Below are 22,193 nucleotides of genomic sequence, written 5' to 3'. Positions count from 1 at the left end.
CTGGTGGTCTCTGCCCTCTTTACCTCCCTAGATGTGTTGGGGCAGAAAAAGCTTGATAGCCTTTTGTGTACTGAGTGGCTCTTCAGGCCTCACTCATGCTCTTAGGATATGTTCTTTCTCCCCATTTTCTTCCTACATCAGTGCCTTCTACTCGTTCACATATAATTGAACACACAGAAATGAATCCTATTTGCACAGCATATCGATTTTCTCAGGGTTTGCTTTTGAGCAAACCAAAATGAAGAGGCTGCTCCTACATGGAGATGCCAATAAGAATAAAGAAGCTCCAGCAGCCTTGAGAACAAGGGGAATTTCTATCCCAGCACTCAGCCAGTTCCCATACTCCTGCGTTGGGTTGGGAAGTTCTGGGCCTAGATCTTCTTGGTCACCAAGTCCTGCTGATATGCTTTTGTACCAGTGGTTCTAACTTTTCTGTGGTTGGGAACCCCTTTGAGAATCCAATGAGAACCATGGATTTGCTCCCTAGAATCATGTGCAAATACACACACACATAGATACATTATTTTCCTACAGTTTCAGGGGATCCATATAACCCCAGAAGCTCCTCTGGGATATTCTGACACTTAAGCAATGGTTTTGTGTGTTCATTTTTCTTCATTGGATGTGTCCATTTCTCTTCATTTCTACAGCCCAAATGCCTCAGTTGGGTTTGCCTGGCGTCCTGATTCTGCCTTTGACATGATACAATGAACTGATGAAGAGCCAGACAGTTAGGGATCAATCATCCCAACACAGTGAAGATAGCAACAGTTCTCACCGTGTTATGAGGGTCAAAGTGTTAGTAAATGTAAAACTCATGACTGTCTTAGTCTATTTTGTGCTGCTATAGCAAAATATCAGAGACTGGGTAATTTATAAATATTCAAAATTTATTTTCTGACAATTCTGGAAGCTGAGAAGTCAAAGATTAAGGCACCTGCAGATTCATGGTCTGGTGAGAGTCTAGTCTCTGCTTCCAAGATGTTGTCTTGAATGCTCCATCCTCTGGAGGGGAGGAATGCTCTGTCCTCACATGGACAAAGGCAGAAGGCAAGAGAGCTAAACATGAGTGAAGCCTCTCCTTACTCAATCTCATTCACAAGGAGCCCTCATGGCCTAATTACCTCACCTCTCTAATGCCTCACCTCTCAGTACTATTACATTGGCAACCTCTACACTTTGGAGGGGACACATTCAAACCATAGCAAACAGTGCCTGGCACATATCAAGTGTCATGTACATGTGAGCTATTGTTGTTGTTATTTAGATGGAGTCCATTGCTTTGGAAAGTAGGGTGACATAATGGAAAGAGTCAATCAAGAATGGGTACAAATCTTTCTTCTCTCAATTACCAACTGTGTGATTTTGAGAAAAATAAGTTTTTTTTTTTTAATGCTTTTGGCCTAAATTTCTTTATCAAGGTCACTGGCTATCTATAAATATTTTGTACTGCCCCTTTTTCTATGCCAAAATGAAATTCATGGATAATATGATCATTCTACACATAAAATTTTAAAAGTAAGTGTAGTATAATAAACAAATATAAAAAAGAAATGATGACAGGAGAACAGTTTATCATTAAAATGCTCAGGCCTCACTATAATAGAAGTCATAATGCAATTGTCAGATGCTTGCACCCATATGTAGAATCACTGTGAAGATGATAATTCAATAGTAGATTGGTATCGGTGTGTGGCTTGTATTGGTGATTTAAATACCATGATCAGTATTGTTGGGTGGTAGATTTTTTTTTTTTTTTAAATCTGTCAAAGAGTTAACCACATTTGGTAAAGTTCTCAAAAAAAAAAAAAAAACCATAGTTATAAATGTCTCTCAATTTAAATAGCAGTTTATATTCCTGTAAAAATCATTGCAAACCTGTGACAAAACACTTTGTGGTTATACAGAAAACAGAGTTAGACTTTAGGTTTAATTATTGTAAGCAGGTTTTCACTCATATAAATATCCAGCAGGACTTTTGAAAGTTGTGTGCAGTGGACAAGAGAAATTCTTTGCTAAGTGGGACCGTCCCATCCATTGAAGGAAGTGTAGCACCCCATTCCCACTCCACTCATGCCAGTAATGCCAACCCCCCAATCATTGTGATCATCAAAAACTCACCCAAAATGTCCTAAACACACCCAAGTAGGGATGTACATTTCTTGTTAATAACCACTGGGTTAACTAGTCTTGAATCAAAAAAGCCTAAAAACCCAGGACCAGAAAAAGCCTTCCTCAGTCAAGATTTTACTACAGCCTCTCCATGGGACTTCAGTTTCGTGGGAAGGAAACAGGGCTGATGAGACAGTTGGCCAGGGCTGGCACTGGAAAGAAGCCCAAGGCAGGCAAATAGTACCTCCAATCTTCCCCTCACTCCATCTGCTCCCTTTGCAGGGCTATTTCCAATTTCTCCTTTCTCACAGGCTTTCTCCTTATCCAAATTCTCTTTCAGAAATGGAGATGATACAGGAATTTATGTCTTGGTGCAAATATATATTAATTTTATGTCTTTCAAAGCCAAGTGGCCTATGAGAATGTAAAAAGATGCACAACATCACTAGAAATTAAGGTAATGAAAAATTTATAACAACGATGAGATACTATTTCATACTCACCAAACTGGCAAAAAATGTTTTTTTAAAATCTAACAATACCAAACCTCAGGAAAAGGTGGAATTACTGGTGCAATCACTTTGGGGAGCAATTTGATTTCATCTATTAAGATTGGAAATGCTCATATCCCACAACCCTGGAAGTCTACCCCTAGGTAAATACCTTAGAGAAACACTATTTGGTTGCATCAGATGATTTGTGTGTTTGTGGCAGCACTGCTTTTAACAGTGAAAAAACTCAATTGAAAACATTTAAATGTCATCAATAGAAGAACAGATTCACATATCATCATATATTCATACACAGGAATATTATACAGCAGTCATAATGATGAATCACAGCTTTGTGTCTGCACAATGATAAATCTCAAAAACAAAACAGAAAAGCTAATTGCAGGGTATATAGAACATGATACCATTTAAATAGTTTAAAATCCTGTAAAACAATACCATATATTGTTTATAGATACATGAATAAAAGCATAAAACATGTATAAGAATAATTAATACCAACTTCATGATCTGGGTTATCTATAGAGAAGAAGAAGAATGAGGCTGGGAAGAGGATACACAGAAAACCCTCAGTTGTATCTACAATGTTTTTATTCTTTTAAAAAATTCTGAAAGAAATGTGACAAAATGTTGAGATTTAATCTGATATAGATAGTGCTGGATATACTAGGTAGTCATGATATACTTTACATATTTCTATGAGAAATATTCCATGATAAAATAATTTTAAAAACTGACCTCTAAGCGGTATTTTTATTCTTTTTTTTTTTTTTTTTTTTTTTTTTTTTTTCCCAGGCTGGAGTGCAATGGCACGATCTCAGCTCACTGCAACTTCTGCCTTCCGGGTTCAAGAGATTCTCCTGCCTCAGCCTCCCGATTAGCTGGGATTATAGGCGCCTGCCACCACGCCCGGCTAATTTTTTGTATTTTTAGTAGATGTGGGGTTTCACTATGTTGATCAGGCTGGTCTTGAACTCCTGACCTCGTGATCCGCCCGCCTCAGCCTCCCAAAGTGCTGGGATTACAGGCGTGAGCCACCGCACCTGGCCTTTTTTATTCTTTATTTAACAGATTCTTTTTGACCTTCTGGACACCAGATGCTGAAACAGAGAGTTCAACACAGAACAGGATACAAGCCCAGACTTTAGATAGTGCTTCCCAAACTTTACTGTGTATTAGCATCACTTGAAGGCTTGTTAAAACACAGAACGCTGGGCTCACTCCCAGAGTTTCTGATTCAGTAGGTCCAGGATGGGGCTTGAGAATTTGCATTTCTAAACAAGTTCCCAGTTGATGCTGATGCTGTTGCTGGTGGGGGGAACCATACTTTTTTTTTTTCTTTTTTTTGAGACGGAGTCTTGCTCTATTACCCAGGCTGTAGGGCAGTGGCACAATCTCAGCTCACTGCAACCTCCGCCTCCTGAGTTCAAGCAATTATCCTGTCTCAGCCCGCTGAGTAGCCGGGATTACAGGCACACACCACCACACCCAGCTCGTTTTTGTATTTTTAGTACAGATGGGGTTTCACCATGTTGGCCAGGCTGGTCTTGAACTCCTGACCTCAGGTAAACCTCCCACCTCAGCCTCCCAAAGTGCTGGGATTACAGGCATGAGCCACGGAGCCCAGCCCATGGAACCACACTTCTTAAGTCAATTGACATTCCTGTGGAAGGACAGATTTCATTCATGCTATAAGGATCCCAAAAACTGATGAGGAGAAGCATTTTCTGACCAGCATGCTTGACCAGGTCTCTAAAGGCACACTTATTTTGTTGCCTGCCCTAGGCCAGAAGAAACATCAGTAAGTGCAACTCTTGCTTTTCTTTCTTGTGGTTGTGTATATTTCAATTCATTCCATTAATATCTTAGCTCTCTTGGGCCAAATATCCTTACTGATTGGTGTATATTGTATATAAAACGTTAACAGTAGTTATTCTTGGATGATGGAATTATGGATAACTAAAACTTTTTCTAGGCTCGGCACAGTGGCTCAGATCTGTAATCCCAGCATTCTGGGAGGCTGAGGCAGGCGAATTGCTTTAGCTAAGGGGTTCAAGACCAGCTGGGTAATATAGTAGAACCCCGTTTCTACAAAAAAAATAACAAAAATCAGCCAGATGTGGAGGCATACACTTCTAGTTCTAGCTACTCAGGAGGCTGAGGCAGGAGAATAACTTGAGCTGGGAGGTTGAGGCTGCCGTGAGCCATGATCACACCACTGAACTCCAGCCTGGGTGACAGAGGAAGACCTTGCCAAAAAAAACAAAAAAAATTATTTTTGTTTGTCTGTATTATCTAACAGTTCCAAAACAGAACAAATGTTAATTATATAAGGACAAATTATACTTGAAAGTAAAATACATATATGTCAAGCTGTGCTAGGGCCTGTGATGAGGAGAGAGATGCTAAGGAGTAGAATACTAATTATGAGTAAGTTCTTGCCTTTAGAAACTTTATGATCTAATTCAGAAGATAGAACATGCATTTGAAAAGTATTTAGGCTGGGTGCGGTGGTTCATGCTTGTAATCCCACCACTTTGGGAGGCCAAAGCAGGCGGAACACTTGAGGCCAGGAGTTCAAGACCAGCCTGGCCAACATGGCGAAACCTCATCTCAACTAAAAATACACAAGTTAGCTGGGTGTGGTGGCACACGCCTGGAATGCCAGCTACTCAGGAGGCTGAGGCAGAGAATCGCTTGAACCTGGGAGGCGGAGGCTGCAGTGAGCTGAGATTGTGCCACTGGACTCCAGCCTGGGAGCAAGCAATCCAGAGCAAGATTCCATCTCAAAAAAAAAAAAAAAAAAAGTATTTAGTGATTAAACAAGGCAAGTTGTTCAGGAAACAATGTTAATTGAAATGTATAGTTGGCAGGTACTTCCAAATGAAAAAATGATTGGGCTGAGTGGCCCTAGAAGGGGCATGTGAACCCAACTTTAGATGACAAACCAGCTTGGCATCTTCCAGAGCCGAGGCAGAGGGTTAGGAAGGATGCCAGGGCTTCCGTAAATTCCCACAGTGCCTCCACTACACACAGCAGGGGTTGAGTGAACACTATTGACCGAGCAAAGTGAAGAACTGAACAATTACCTTATGCAGACAGAAACTTTACTTGGGCACAAGTACACACTCAGCATAATAGTGGCTCATGCCCCTCTTAGACTGTGGCCAGAATCTACAGAAACAGAAACGAAAATTAATTCCATTGTGCATTTATGACCAGTCAAGTATGGAAAGAAAGTCTGTAGTATTCTCCTTTTATGTGATTTCTGCATTGATGATGACATCCCAAAAGTGCTTCTATGAGTTTGCAAAGAAAGACTCTTTTGAACTGGACACACCTTTAGCTGTGGTCTCCACTTTTGCCCTTAAGATGGGAAAGTTATGTGTGGGTTATTGGTCTTCTAGTTTCTCTGTTCAAAACCATACTTACCCTAAAGGAGTATCTCTTCCTTTCTTTTATGTTTGGGTTGTTAATATTTTTCTGTGTTAAAAAAAAAAAATGCTCACGTCTGTATTGCCAGCACTTTGGGAGGACGAGGTGGGCAGATCACCAGGTCAGGAGATCGAGACCATCCTGGCTAACATGGTGAAACCCTGTCTCTACTAAAAATACAAAAAATTAGCCGGGTGTGGTGGTGGGCACCTGTAGTCCCAGCTACTTGGGAGGCTGAGGCAGGAGAATGGCATGAACCTGGGAGGCGGAGGTTGCAGTGAGCTGAGATCGCGCCACTGCACTCCAGCCTGGGCAACGGAGGAAGACGCCATCTCGAACTCCTGACCTTGTGATTCACCTGCCTCGGCCTCCCAAAGTGCTGAGATTACAGGCGTGAGCCACCACACCTGGCCCGATGCCATCTCAAAAAAAAAAAAAGAAAAAAAAGCTCAGAGACTTCTACTTCTGGATAAGGTGGAATAACAGCAACTGGATTTACCCTTCTGCCTTAAAATGCTAACAAAATAGATAAAAACATATGAAAAAGTAGGGGCAGAGGTACGAGGGAGGTACAGAGGGGGCTGGATGGAGGAATTACAGAGGGGCATGGGGAAACTTTTGAGGGTGATGGAGGAAACTTTTGGGGATGATAGATATATTCATTATCTTGGTGGTGGTGGTACTTTTGTGGGTATATACTTATTTCAAAGCTCATCAATATGGGCAGTTTATTATACCTCAATAAAACGATTTAAAAAGTACTAGAGGGAAAAAATAATACCTTGGAAGCTAATAGCACAGATACCATTTAAAATATATTCTCATGCTAATCATTGAATATTTTTTGTTCCTTTTAGTAGATTTTTAAAATCACTGTTAAGCAGAGGTGAATATACAGTGGGAAATACTCTGCTGTTATTTAATGGGATAATTTACCCTCCTTGTATCAGATGTGTTACTACTGTTAAGCACAAGTAGATATTCTGTGACACTAATGAAGTTTAACCTTCTGGACCCTCGGAGTTCTTTCCAAAGTCCTGTGCCTAACTTTTTATTTCTAGTTATGTTTCCTTTTTTTTTTTTTTTTTTTTAAGAAGCCCGAAATTGTGTAAGATTCAAGCTCCACAAAACCTGGATCCAATCCTTGTGTTAAGTGAGCTAAAGAAGTGTTATGTGAGCAAATTGTTCCCATTGCTCATGGATGTTCATTTCCTGCCTCCTTCAAAAGCAATCCAGAATTGAGCAGGCAATGTAGTGGAGGAGAGGTTTGCCTTAGGTGCTCTCTGTGGCCAAGCCGTGTGGAATTTCAGTTCCAACACCTCCAGAGAAGGGGCACTGAAAAGGTCATGGAAGTGTGATTTGTTTTTACTACATTTGGGCCACATTTCTTACTGTTTCTGAGTAAGACACCGTTGTTCTTGTGAAATTTATCCTTGTTCTTCCTCTCTTCCAACTCAGATCCCACCAGCACCTCAGTTGCCTTCTCAGATCCACCCAGCGCAGAGTAAAATACTTCTCCCCCAAAACTCAGAGCATTTAAGTTGTGTACCATTCTTGAAGCTATCAGGAGTTTAGGCTCCGTTGCCTATACGCATGAGACCTTGGATAAGTGACAACCTTTCTGAGCCTAGAGTTCTCCAACACTAATTCATTTGCCACATTGATCATGTGTTAATTTTATAAAATGCTTTCTGATGGCAATAATAATCCCAAGTGATGTCACAGAGTTAATGTGAAGCTTAAACAAGACAATATAGGTAAACATCTTTTGTAAACTATAAAAGGCTGTAAAATACTGGCAGACGTGACATTTCAAATATTTAATGACCAGTGGACACTGGCCTTGATCAATCCAAATAGTCTTCAACCACAGTACTGTTGCAGGGTCCAGGAGGCTCCCTGCCCAGCCAGGCATTAACTCTTTAGTTCCTGGATTAAGGAAAGTTTGGGATTCTCCAAAGAAAAAGCTGAGATAGTGGGGGCCTAGTGGAGACAGACCCAAGGGGCTACGGCCACAGCTATCAAAAAATGTTTTAGTAACTGAATAAGTAGTATGGCTCTAACTTGCATACCACTATATTATAGTATTGCTTAGAAAAAGAAAACAATAATACTCTTTACTTGCTAAAAAGCAATAGAATTCAACATCAACTTTTACTTACATATGCAGTGCACACACTTTCAAAAGTAGGCATACATAGTGCATACTTTTTCAAAAAGTATATCCAATTATCGACAACTTTCTTTCATCTTCCACTGGTCTGTAATGATATTAAACCTGAAAAACCTGCTAACAAATTCTAATTTTTTTTAAGTGAAGACAAGTTTATTAAGAAAGTAAAGGAATAAAGAATGTGCTACTCCATAGGATAAGCGCAACGTGGGCTGCTAGACTAAGGATATTTACAGTAATTTCTTGATTATATGCTGAACAAGGGGTGAATTATTCATGAGTTTTCCAGGAAACAGGTGGGCACTTCCCAGAACTGAAGGTTCCTCCCTTTTTTAGACCATACAGAGTAAGTTCCTGATGTTGCCATGGCATTTGTAAACTGTCATGGCGCTGGTAGGCGTGTCTCTTAGCATGCTAATGCATTGTAATTAGCGTACAATGAACACTGAGGATGACCAGAGGTCACTTTCGTTGCCATCTTGGTTTTGGCGGGTTTGGGCTGGCTTCTTTACTGCAAACTGTTTTATCAGCAAAGTCTTTACGACCTGTATCTTGTGCCTACCTCCTATCTCATCCTGTGACTTAGAATGCCTAACCTCCTGGGAATGCAGCCCAGTAGGTCTCAGCCCTGTTTTACTCAGCCTCTATACAAGATGGAATCGCTCTGGTTTAAACGCTTCTGACAATTCCCCCTTCCCTTTTACAAGGGAACCCTTAATCCTAAGGGTTGTAGAAGGACAAGGATCCATCTTCTCTAACTTCTTCAGGCTGAATTAGGGGCAATTATATTCCTGCCTAACTATTAGGGTCTCTTGTATTCAGGTAGAGAGAAGCTCAGTCAGAAAGCATTGATATGGCAAGGGTCCTTCATAACTCTTGAGTTCTGACAAAAGGTGGTATCTAGAAGATGAATAAGTGTTCAGTTTAAGAATATATTCAGTAAGCTTACCCTGCATTCCTACACAAAGAGTGCAACACCAATATATTCCATAATAGTAAAGCAAAATAAGCAAAATTATCCCAAATAAACTAAATTAGAAGGCTTTCCATGAACAGGATGACTGCTGGAAGCAAGCTGATATGGGGTTCCTAGCTGATTCCAATATGTGTCCAGAATTAAAATATTGACCTAGAATAAATCCTAATTTTTGAGGCCTCCTAATTTTTACCCTTAGAAATGTCCAGAATACAAGCCCAAATTACTTAGCATTCAAAGGAAAATCTCAACTAACAAGTCAAAAAGCAATCAACAGACATCAACCTGAAAAAAATACAAATGTTGTAATTATGAGACAGACTTTTAAACAGCTATTATAACCACACTCAAAGAAGTACAAATGAACACTCTTGAAACAAATGGAAAGATAGAAAATCTCATCAAAGAAATAGAAGATCTAAATAAGTGAGTAGTAATTTTTTTTTTTTTTTTTGAGATGGAGTCTCACCCTGCCACCCAGGCTGGAGTGCAGTGGTGCAATCTTGGCTCACTGCAACCTCTGCCTCCCGGGTTCAAGCAATTCTCCTGCCTCAGCTTCCTGAGTAGCTGGGACTACAGGCACGCGCCACCATGCCCAGCTAATTTTTTTTGTATATATATTTTAAGTAGAGACAGAGTTTCACCATATTGGCCAGGCTGGTCTCAAACTCCTGAACTTGTGATCCACCTGCCTTGGCCTCTCAAACTGCTGGGATTACAGGCATGAGCCCCCACACCCGGCCTAATTTTTTAAATGAAAAATATAATAACGAAAATAAAAATGCACTGGAAGAGCTCAGTAGGAAAGAGCTCAGAGATGACTGAAGAAAGAGTTCATGACCTTGAAGATGGGTCAATAGAAATTACTCAATCTTAATGGGAGAAAAAAATTATTTTAATGAAAAGAGCCTAAGGGATTCATGGGACCACACCTGAATGTCTAACATACATAACAGAAGACATTCAAATAATCCAAGAGAAATTAGGAAAGGGGAAATAGAGAAACGAATACCAGGAAACAAATAGTAAAAATGGTAAATACAAGTTCAAATATGCCAAAAATTACATTAAATGCCAATGGTCTAAACAAACCAATTAAAAAATAGTGATTGTCCAAAAAATTTTTTAAATAAAGACCAAAGATATGCTGTGTACAAGAAACCAATTTTAAATATAATATCATATATAACTTAGAAGTAAAAGGATGTAAAAAGATATACAGTGCCAACAAAAGTTGGAATGGCTCTGTTAACATTAGGAAAAGTAAACTTTAAAGCAAGAAAAATGAACAGGAATAAAAAGAGACATTACGTAATAGAAAATAAGTCGATGTCTCAAGAAGACATAATAATCCTAAATGTATATGCACTAAACTACTGAGCTTTAAGATACATGAAGCAAAAACTGATAGGCAAATCCATGATTATAGTTGGAGATTTCAATACTCTTCTCTCATTAATAAATGAAACTAGACAGAAAATCAGCAAGAATATAGAAAAGATGAACACCACCACCAAACAACTGAATCTGATGTACATTTGTAAAATACTCCACAAAATACACTCCAAAATACACTCCTATATGTATTTTGAATACATATAGAAACTTCACCAAGACAAACTATATCCTGGGCCATAGAAGAAAATTTAAAAGAATTGAAATTATATAAAGTATGTTCTCCAGTCATAATGGAGTTGAAGTAGAAATCAGTAACAGAAAGATAACTGATAGATCACCACACCCTTGGAAATTAAACAACACATATCTCAATAACCTATGGGTCAAAGAAAAAGTCCCAAGGGATATTAGAAAATATGTTTGAGCAAAAGTGAAAACACTCACATAGAAATTTGTGGGATGAGGTTAAAGCAGTGCTGTTATGGTTTGAATGCGTGTGTCTCTCCAAAATTCTGTTTCCTGCCAGAATTCTTTCTGATACAAGGTCTCATGTGTTCTCTCTCCCACTTAAAAAGAAATGTGGCTCCATTAGGGAATCTGGAAAACTAGCTGTAATCTATACTCACTGTGCAATTTAAAACTTTAGTAGATTTGCATCTGCAATAGGAAATTAACTAATTCTCTCTTTTCCTCACCCTCACAGCTAACAACGCCAGCCATTTGGGACTAACTTGAAGCTGGGAACTATTGTGGGCCACCATATCCCTTGCATGCCACCTACTATTGCCATAGCTGAAATGTGTGACTCCCAAGCACACCTCCTGGGCAGGTGCAGGAAGTTTTAGGAGTTACCCAAACCAGTTGATCACTTCTAGTTTTTTGTATTGGATACAGAATCTACTAAATAGGCTAATTAAAAAAAAATATGGCTTAAGCTGAGAACCTTTTCATATCCTGGAACCTATTTTTCTCTCTGGCTAGAAACTTACCCTAGATAGCAATCTTTTAGTATTACCAAACAAATATCAGTTAGGCCTCTGGTCTTGAGTAAGGCCAGCTCTCTCAATACCATCCTTAACAGAATTGAGGGTTGAAGTAACTACAATAAATTATGCTGCCTTGTTGGTTTCAAATGGGAGTTCCATAAACCCTCCTGTGCCTCAATTTTCTGTTTTTGTTTTCATTGCTTTGGTTGTTGCAGATTCAAGGATGGCAAAGAAACAAGGGTTTGAGAAACACCCTACAACCCTATTGTTTCATTGCTTTCACTTGCCACTGAAAGTGAACGACTCACCTGCCTCTGGATCACTGGGACTGCTTCAACAACTGCATGAATTATATCCATCACTCATCCCTAAAGCATACACTTGATTTGTGCTATCCCCTTCATTTGGTCCTGTTGCCTCTCTGAGCCTTCATTCTGCAGCAGTGGGTAGAAAGGCAACTGAGGTGGTATTTCCCCCTCCATGCTCTTGTCTATTTTTCCATGCCTGCAGTTTGTCCAGTTTTTAAGCAGCTCTCCCAAAGCTCCACCTTTAATATAAAGGGAAGTATTTTATAGAAGGGTTCACTTATTTGAAGAGTTACCAAATATATTGTCTTATCTTTTCCCCAAAATGCACACTTTCTCTTAAAGAGGACAAACTTTCATTTCAAAACGGGGTCATATGTAAAAATCATTCCAGCTGCTTAAATCCAGAGCATGGAAAAATTACTCCAAGAACAATACACAAATGATCACGGGGCCTAAAACGTTTCGTTTGATTATGGACTGGATACATTTCCATTCAGCTCTGATTTATTCCTGAGATAGGCAAATAACCAGTGTAGCCTCAGAAATGATCCTTCTCTTGGGAAAGCCAGCTGCATTGTGGACAGTCTAGACAACTGGAAGGAACCAGAGAGGTCCAGCATCTAAACTGAAAATGAGGGAAGTCAGTCACAGTTCTGGACTGGGTGGCAGAACTGTAAGCAGAGTTGAGAATTTCACCCAGTGCAACTGATTCCAAGTCCATAAATTCTTGAGGCGTCTCTGCAGTGATGCACATTTTCAGGGAAAACCAGCCCCTAACTTTCATTTGCCTGTTCCTGTCACCCAGTCCTTCTGCCATTTACCTTCATATATGCTGTCCTCTGTGGAATTAAATGAGTCCTTAACAATTACCGGTCTACCTTCCTCTTTTCAGGGCTCAGGTCTGACTTACATGCTACCCTGAATGGCTCATGGTGACAAAAAATGCCATTTCTGGATGCCTATTATGTACTAGCATTGTGTTTTGTTAATTTAAAAAATGTTAGGCTGGGTGCAGTGGCTCATGCCTATAATCCTAGCACTTTGAGAGGCTGAGGTGGGAGGATCCCATGAGCCCAGGACTTTAAGACCAGTGTGGGCAAAATCGCAAAACCCGTCTCTACAAAAGAGAAAAATTTAGCCAGGCATGGTGGTGTGCACCTGCAGTCCCAGCTACTTGGGAGGCAGATGTGCAAGGATCACCTGAGCCTGAGAGGTCGAGGCCACAGTGAGCTGTGATCATGCCACTGCACTGCAGCCTGGGTGAAAGAGCAAGACTGTTTCAAAAATATATGTATGTAATTATTTGTAACAATAATAATTCATAATTTTTAATTTTAATGCTTATAAGCCTCATAATTTTTAATTTTAATGCTTAAAAGGGTTATATTTATTTTACTTTTAAATTTATTTCATTTTATGATTTTTCAGCCTGATCATCTCAGACAATAAATTTATTTCAAATGTATTCGAAACACGTCAAATATTCAATAGCAGTAGGGAAACTAGTATGGAAAGTTCCATATGGGAAATAGAATAATGAATAACTTCAACAATTTTCTGTATTTCACTAATCTTGTTTTATTTATTTAGTGTTTTGATGGGGAGGGGATGGAGTATTGGAAAGCAAATCCTAGATATATTTTCACTCAAAATGCCTCATTATGTATCTGTAATAGGTAAGAACTTTAAAAAAAACTGCAATGCCATTATCATGTCTGAAAAAATGATTAATTTCTTAATATCTGATTGTCCACATTTTGTCTCAAAAATATCTTTAAAAAAAATCTAATTTATTTATTCAAATCAAATCCTCGCAAGATCTAAATATTGTATTCAGTTGTTACTAACATTTTAGAATGTTATTTATTTTAGAAGTCATTTATTTATATGCATTTAACCTTTATATTAAACCAATGCAGAAGGTATGGTCCCAGCTCAGAGAGGTTAAGAAACCTTACCAAGGTCTCATTGCTGGCAGGCACTGGACACATAATTTGCATTAAATCTGCTTAACTCCAAAGCCTCCATGCCACTCCTTCTGATGCAGGCTAACAGAATTTTTCCTGTGTTGCAGAGAGGCAAAAGGGCCACTATTTAAGAGAGAGGGTCCGGGTGTGGTGGCTCATGCATGTAATCCCAGAACTTTTTGAGGCCGAGGCAGGCAGATCGCTTGAGTCCAGGAGTTCGAAACCAGTCTGGGCAAGATGGTGGAACCTCATCTGTACAAAAAAATACAAAAATTAGCTGGGGGTGGTGGCGTACACCTGTAGTCCCAGCTACTGGGGAGGCTGAGGTGGGAGGCTCACTTGAGCCTGGGAGGTCGAGGCCGCAGTGAGCTGACTGCTAACCCTGATTGCCTCCATAGACTGTGCCACTGCATGCCATCTGGGGTGACAAGAGTGAGACCCTGTTTAAAAAAAAAAAAAAAAAAAAAGGAAAGAAAAAGAAAAAGAAAAAATAAAAAGAGATAGGGTTTGGATTCAGGTTGCCCTGGATGCAAATTGGTGCAAATTACATAATCTCTCTGAACCTTCATTTCTGTCTGCATCTGTAGATAAGGATGATGATGAAGATTTGGGGCAGATTAAATAAGAATATGCATGCCTAGTATTTAGCACAGTGCGTGGCACATGGAAAGCACTCGATAAATGTTAGCAGTTAATGTAGAGGAGGAAAAAGAACCATAAAGTATTTAAACATTTGCTTTTGTTAGTAGCTCAAGGAAATGGTGGCTCATCATTGTTAATAGAGCCTGCTCAGGATTGAGGCTGAAGGGGGGAAGGGTGAGAGTGGGGATAGGATAGGGCAGTGGCTCTACCTGGATTGGAGAAAGGAGTTCTGGACATAAAGATTTAAATTGGTGTCTGAGGAGTTCTCACGAGGCCTCAGCTGGAAAACAGTTAAATGCATCTTCTGACCACTAACCCAGGTTGCCTCCAGAGAAGGAAAACCAAGTGGGTGGCAGACAGGGTGGGAGGGAGACTTCTTATTTGAATTTGGAACCATGTGAATGCATTCAACCTATTCCAAAAGAATAAATTATATTTAAAAATGGTCTTTTGCTATGGGGATAAGTGCTGAGAATGGTAAGACTAGGATCTAATGATAATAATAATTCCATTACATTTTGTGCAGCCCTAGGAGGGCTTCAGTCATGCAGGACAGGTTTTGAACTAAGATTGGGACTTTTTCAGCCTAACTCTGATTTCAAAGATCCAAGCTAATATTTTAATTTCAGTCACCCTCCTTCTGACCCTGATTTTGGAAAGAGTTCAGACCCAGTGCTCATGGACTTGGTTTATTCAACCTGTGGATTGCCTTCTAGAGTATGCATTGTTGGGAGTCAAGTCTATTGCTAAAATCAGGGATGCATTGTCTGTGCATCTGCCGGTGCTTTCCCAGTCCTTTAGGTGTGCGCTCTCTCTCTCTCTCTATATATATATATATATAATTTTATTTTTTGAGACAGAGTCTTACGCTGTCACCCAGGCTGGAGTGCAGTGGGGCAATCTGCTCACTGCAGCCTCAACCCCATGGGCTCAAGCCATCCTCCTGCCTTAGCCTCCTCAGTAGCTGGGACTACAGGCATGCACCACTATGCCTGGCTAATTTTTTTATTTTTTAATAATAAACGTGGAGAGGGTCTCTCCACATTGTCCAGGCTGGTCTCAAACTCCTCAGCTCAGGCGATCCGCCTACCTCATCTGCCCAAAGTGCTGGGATTACAGGTGTGAGCCACCCCGCCTGGCCCCATAGATATTTTTCTGATGCTTCAATCAGCTAAGACTCTGGGGATCTGATTTTCTAGAGTCCTTTGGAAGGTGGGGGGGAGGGTACACAACCCTATTCACAAATATTAGTAACTTGCTTTAAACTCTGTTCTAAGGCCTTACGTAAAATAACTCATGTAAACCTCACAATAACACTATGATATGAATACTATCATTCCCATTTTACAGGCAAAGAAACTGAACCAAGCGGTTAAGTAATTTGCCTAAGGTCAGAGCCTGCAGAGCTAACCATCTGGCATTATCATCTCTCTGTTGGCAATGAACAGAGTGGGCCAAGCGTGTAAGGTGTAAGGGGGTCCTTTGAAGATGACAAAAGCGTCCTTGGCTGTGTAGCCGCAAATCCCAAATCCCTCCTTCTCTGCAGCTTCTGGTTTGGGAGCTGGAAAGACAGGCTGTGAATTTCCACATTGACCTGGGGCAATTAACTTCTCCTCCGAATAGGTTCCTTATCTGCCCCAGGGAGGAGTTTTAGATTAAAAGGGTGTGTGTGTATGCTGGGTGGGAGGTGGAGGGGCTGAGTTTTCTGGGCGGTGCGGCTTTCCCAGGTCTCGTTTTGAGGTTTTGTCCTAGCCAGCTCCCGCTCAGGTCCCTGGGCCGTGATGGTGGTCAAGCTTAGCTTGGCTGTTCCTTCTCCACTTGGAAAAAGGCCGCCACTGGGGCTAACTCCGGCCACAGCGCTGCTGCCAGGAGACCTAGGGTAGGTCTTTTCCCCTGAGGTAGAGACCTGGGTGTACCCTCAAGAAGGCATCTTGAAGTTACTGACAGTTGAGTCAAATCTTCAAGGTCCAGCAGCAGTTAGTAAGAAGAGGTGGAAGGGGAAAGGTTAGGCGCCCTCTCCTCCACCCCTTGAACAAAGAAGGCTGGACGGGGCTTACAATATCCGAGGAAGAGCTGGGCGGGTGGAGAGGTCTGTAGAGGCGAAATCACAACTTGGCTTTATTCTAAGGGCAATGGAGGAGGGTTTTTAAGGCTTTAAAATAATGTCATTAGGAGTTTTAGTCGCTTGGGAGGAATGGGTCGGAGGCGGACAGGAAGCTATCGCAGAAAGCAGCCCACTTGGAAGATGACCGAGGACTGAGGAAAGAGGGCGGGGGACATCGAGCATCTGAAGCCTTTCCCAGTCGCCGCAACACTGTGCGCTGTCCCTCCGGTTTCTTTGCTTATGTGGAAGGGCTCCATAAAGGGCTGGGCACGCGCCAAACGCTCATTAAGCGAAACAGCCCAGGTCCCCTCCTCTTTCAGGGACTCTCTGGTCCACGTGCCCCAGAATTGGTAGGGGAGGCGGGAGGACTTTCCACTGCTGAAGATGGAGAACCGTTACCCCTCAAAAAACACAAAAACCTCGGGTGCTTTTGGCAGCAGTCTCCTCCGCCCATGACCTCATGCTTTAAGCTCCCATATAGCCTCCCTCCGCCCAATCCACACCCAGCGCCCGGTGGGGGTGGGGTGGGGGACACTGGCGAAGGTCTGGGTAGCGGGAGGTCATTCTTCTTGCGCGAGATTTTGGGGGAAGGGGCGCAACGATTTCCCCCACGGAAAAAAATGGATGGTGTAACTTTCTGTCGTGTAAAAAATACTGTCTTGCCCTCAAGAGAGATGCCTCGAACCCGGCTCGAGGTGGTCTGTTTAGCTGAACTACCTTTGGTTCACGTTTCCTCTGACCAGGAAAGAAGCTTGGAAATGCAGGGGTCTCAGGCCAGGTTCCCTGACACCTGGGCCGACCACTGCCACGCCTTCTCGGGACCCGGGGGCCGTCCTGCTGTTGCCCTCCGCCCCCGCCCGCGCCCGCGCCGCCGAGGTTTGAACCTTTGGCTCGCCTTTCAGCCCGCGCCCTGCCCCCTGCTCGCAGCTGCTCCCGGTTTGGGTGCAGCGGTTTCCCCCGCAGAGGAGGAGGAGGAGACAGCGCGAGGGAGCGACTCCGGGCTCGGGTTTCCGCACCAATGCCGAGCAGCCCCGGGCGGCCCCCGGCAGCCGTCCCTCCTCCCCGGCACCACGTTCCACAGTCATGGCGCGCGAGGAGGGGCGGGCGGGCGCGCGCGGCGGCGGCACCCGCGCCCCCTCTCCTCCCCTCCCCTCCGCCGCCCGGCCCCTCTCCTAGGCAACCTCCCTCCCCGGCCTGCTGCGCCCGCCGCGGCGATGGAGACCCCTCCCCAGAGAGCTGCTCTTCCAGCGCGGTCTACTGCACCCCTTCCCCGCCCCCATCGGGGCGGAGGGATGGAGACGCGCGCTTCGCGAACCTCCAGCCCCTTCTCCGGAGCCCCAGCCCTCTCCCAGCCCCACCGAGGCCAGGGTGCGGTGGGGATAGGCGCGGACCGTCTCCTCGCAGCCCGCCTCGACCTCGGCATCTTTGCAGACCCTTAGAAAAATAAACAAACCCCCTCACAAACCCCAGTCGTTAGCTTGCAAAGCGCGTTACAATAACCGTGACGGCTACGCAGGAAGCAATCCTGCACTGGTCCGGGTTTAAGGCGGCAGCTTCCCGGCCACGCTGCCTTCTCCCCGGCCTCGATTTTCCGGCCACGCCGGAGAGTCCGCTGCACCTCAGGGCTGACAGGTCCCGCTCGCGCAGGGCCGCAACTGGGCCCGTGTCCCCCGTCCCATCCTAGTCCAGAGACTCGCCAGCCTACAAAAGGTGCAACCTCACGCACACGCAAAGCGCACAAATAAAGTCAGCGCGCACCGCCGCGAAGGCTGCGAACAATGCGCCGGGCGGCCCGCGCCCGCTGGAGCGCTGCGCCCCGGGGGAAAGGGGACGCGGGCGGGGGCCGCGGCTGACGACCAGCCGGCCGCGGCGCTGGACACCTTACTTCCTGCTTCCCCGCCCGCGGCCAGACCCAGCTCTGCGGAGGGATATCTCTCCCCACCTCGGTCCCTCTCCCTCCCTTCCCCCGCCCTCCCCCCTTTTTGCTCCTGCTCCCCCCCCCGCACCCCGCCTTTCTCCTTTTGCAAGAAAATAATTTGACAGTCGATTTGCTGACAGGGGAGGAATTTGCATCCTGGATTTAAAAAAAAAAAAAAAAAGGCCGAGAGGAGCTTGGGAACGGTTGCTAGGGGTGGGTAATGGGTGAAAAAAGGGGGGTACCGGGGAGCGGATAAGGAGGGTTAAGGGAGGGGGCGAGGATGGGGAGCAATGCAAAGGTAAGGCCAGGTTACCGCGGCTCGGCCCCGAGTGGGCTGCGACCGGGGGAGGGGCGAGAGATACATATGTATTTCTGTCTCCCCAGCACACCCCCTTCCCTCTAAGCGATGGCTGAGAGGCGGTGCATGCAGATGGGGAGTAAGTTTCCTGAAGGGGAGGGTGGATGCACGCGCGCAGCCCGGCACTGCAAATTTCCACCGGGGAGGGAGAACGGCTGGATGCGGAGAGTTTGGAGTTGCTTGCGGCGGAGGGCAGGAAGGGGAGCAGGGCTGGGAAAGGGGGCTGGCGGGCGCTATATCTGGGAGTAAGTTTCCAGCATCAGGAGAGCCTGCACGCTTGCTCACTAGTAAGTTTCTGGCCGGGGAGGGCGCATGGGGAGGAGGAGAGGGAGGGGTGCATGTATATAGAAGGGGGGAGGGGGAACAGATTTCCTGCGGGGAGGCTGAATGCATATGGAGAGTAGATTTCCTGAAGGGAGGGTGGAGGCGTAGACGGACCGAGTAAGTTTCTTGCTGGGGCGGTGGAGGAGGTGGTGGGTTGGTGCTTTGGAAACCCAAAGCTTCCTACCCTGGGTGGGGGAGCACACTCTTGCGGCGGGGGAGGGGGCGAGGGGCCAGGTTCCCTGCTAGGGAGAGGGGCTTGCATCTGGGGAGTATGTTTCCTGGCGGAGCGATATTTGTTTACAGGCTGAGGGCAGTACTGTAAGTGAGTAGCGCTGAGAGAAGGCGGCTGACATAAATTAATATTGAAATTACTCCATCAGCTCTGCTCGCCCCCCATCTCGCCCCCCATCTCACCCCCCAAGCGGAGACTGGTCTTCTCGTCAGATTGCCCATGCACTTGTTGCAGAAACAGCCAAGGTAGGCAAGAAGCTTATTAAGTTTCATTTTTAAAAAATTAGTTTGGGGATGCTCCTCGAGAAGACGGGGGTGGGGCGGAGTGGGGAGGGAAGAGTGGGGAGACAGAGAAGGAGAAGTCTCCCCCCCTTTACTTTCACTATGCAAGCAGGGCCTTCTCCCTTCTTCCCTTCTTCCGTCTCCCCTCTCTGGGCTGCACAGCATCCCAGCGAAGGGGGAGGGATGAGGTGGGCGCTAGAATTGGCAACCCTGGCTTAAAGGTAGTGATGGTGGGCTTGCATTTGAGGTTGTGATGTTATAAAGGCTTCATTCTCCAGCTAAGAAACCGCAGGACTCTGCCTTTTGGGGTTTTTGACATGATGCATATGTGTATGTATACGCTCCTGCGGGCTCTGTGGGGGCTGGGTACTCCCCAGAAGTTCGTGTGGCCACCCAGATGGGAGAAATGTGTAAGGGGGTAAACCTGTTCCTTCACTCCCCAACTTCAGTTTGGGAGCCTGGGAAGTTACTGCCGGTGGTCTTAAGAAACAGATACTAAAAACCAAACCAAACCGCTCATTCACCGGCGGAGGCCGAGAGCACCTGGCAGGCAGCCTCTGGCCAGCACTGGACTGGAGCATGTGCGCCTGCCATCCTTAGGTTACAAGAAAACGCTTTCTGGTTCCTCCGTGTGTCTTCTACCGGCCTGTTAGAGCCAGCTTTGTGGAAACTCTTCCCCAGACTAGACGCAGCTTTGGCAAGTGCCCGTACTGAAGGGGATGGCTTCAAGTCAGCGTGGCCTGGGCTGTCTTGTGAAGTGCGTGGAAGTCGTGCTTAGGAATGACCGCCCCTGGAGTGGCTAAAGAGTTCATTAAAAAATGTCTCCTGAAAACCGGTCCAGGTGCACTTTTCAGCAGGTCATTGAGGAGAGCTTTAAGAAGGGGAGTTTTAAGTTGTCCCAGTTAGCACCCACCTTCTGCATCACTGACCCTTTTAAGAAAGGAGTTGGGCGATAGGAAGTGTGGTGTTGATGCTCACTGACTGGAGAGGATAACAGCAGGAGTCCTCAGCGCTTAACTAGTTAACCAGCAGCCTTTGCCTCTCCTTGCCTCTGTTTTCTTGGTTCTCAGCCTACTGGTTTCTGCAGAAGAGTTGTAGGTCTTGGTTGTCAGCTACCTTGATGATGCTGGGAGTTTTAACTTTGCTAGGATAATTTTAGCATCTTGGGTCCAACCCAGAGACGTTTAGTAGGGTTAGGGAGTAGCCACTAGGCAGTGGGGTTAACCGAGGTTGGTTAAGCTTTCTGCAATTCTGTAGACACGCTCTGTTCTAGCAGGGTCGAGAAAAATGGGTTTTAAAAAACTCGCTACACATTGCTGATGGAGAGTGCTTTTTTTCCGTCCTAACTGTCATCAGATTTCCAGATTGAGGGTTGATATTTGGCAGTTTGAGAGTTGAGTTAGTTGGGAATTAAATATTATTGCTGCTTATCAAATATTGCTAACCAGGCATTAGTTAAACAAATTAGCTATTATTTTTACCTGATGAAAATCTGAGTCTGGTTGTTGTATTTGCTGGGAGGGTAAACAAAATCTTTATGTATGTTCATTCCAGGGTGGAATTATTTACATGCCTAGCCTCAGAGCCAAGAGCAGTCATTCAGGTTTTTTTCCTTATATTTATGAGATTTATTTTATTGTCTTGCTTTGGCCATTAATCAAGTCACAGTAGGTTTTTTTTTTTTTTTTCTCTTCTACCGAGAATGTTCTTGCGGTAATAAAGGCTTGAAGGCCCATGAATCATAATTCGTTCTGTTTAAAATATTGTGGTGATTGTCAGGATCTGATTTATAGGAATTGATACCCGGAGTGACACACCTCTCTGGGCTCCGCCCTTTTAGGCATGTCCATTTTCGCCAGAGGATTGTTTAGAAGCCAGCTTGACATCCCAAAAAGAGCATTTCCCTTCTGCTGTATGAGAAGATTAATTTTGCAGGTTCCATAGTAAACATGGGTCTTTTCACAGCTTGGTAAGCAGGCTTCCACATAGCAGGCATGTGTTATTATCACATAGCATTTATGTGAGCTTGCTGTGAAAACAGTTGTTCTATGAACTGTGTGGAAAGTACTCAGTTTTGCCTCCTTTAACCGGCTTGGGCCTGTAGTTTTTGTTGAGTTAGGAACTTAAAGTGTAAAAGAGGAGACAGACTGTCGTGTTCTTTGCTGTTTGTATAATAAAATGTGTGGTCACAAAAAATAAAGCTTGTTTACAGTTTTCTTTTTCTCCTTCTTTAATGGGTGTGTTGGTCATAATAACCGAAAGCGTTATTTTTTTTGACAAATGTAAGGATTCTCTGTGAAGCTGATTAGCCAGGAAGTGTTAAAATTGTCTTGTGTTCAATAGTTAGTTGGCTCAAGTTTACAGTATTTGTAAAGTGACAAAGAACTTAAAGGTAGTTTGATGCTCAAGGCTGGGGGAAACATCGCTGGAAAGAAAGGTGCGGAAGGTACCAATTTCTAGCCATTTC

The 22,193-nt window shown here is 44.0% G+C and overlaps 1 protein-coding gene across 9 annotated transcripts in view; it reads left to right on the top strand.

Annotated features, from left to right (window-relative positions):
* TRERF1 (transcriptional regulating factor 1) overlaps nucleotides 1-22,193 on the top strand; it is a 325,893-nt gene that overhangs the window by 79,629 nt on the left and 224,071 nt on the right. For 4 of the 9 annotated variants that reach the window (XM_032140709.2, XM_032140706.2, XM_032140710.2 and 1 more), the window contains exons 1-2: nucleotides 19,048-19,176; nucleotides 19,594-19,690. The exons of 2 other annotated variants lie outside the window; for them this stretch is intronic. The gene's annotated coding sequence lies outside the window, so the exon portion shown is untranslated. Of the gene's footprint in view, nucleotides 1-18,871; nucleotides 19,177-19,593; nucleotides 19,691-22,193 lie in introns of those variants that run through there. 3 more of the 9 variants (XM_058432368.1, XM_058432364.1, XM_032140707.2) reach the window with 2 other exon arrangements.

The sequence above is a fragment of the Hylobates moloch genome, unplaced genomic scaffold (assembly GCF_009828535.3).
Source record: "Hylobates moloch isolate HMO894 unplaced genomic scaffold, HMol_V3 SCAFFOLD_20, whole genome shotgun sequence".
NCBI classification, from domain to species: Eukaryota; Metazoa; Chordata; class Mammalia; order Primates; family Hylobatidae; genus Hylobates; species Hylobates moloch.
The sequence above is the reverse complement of the archived record's forward strand: the minus strand, read 5'-3'. Positions and strand labels throughout refer to the sequence as shown.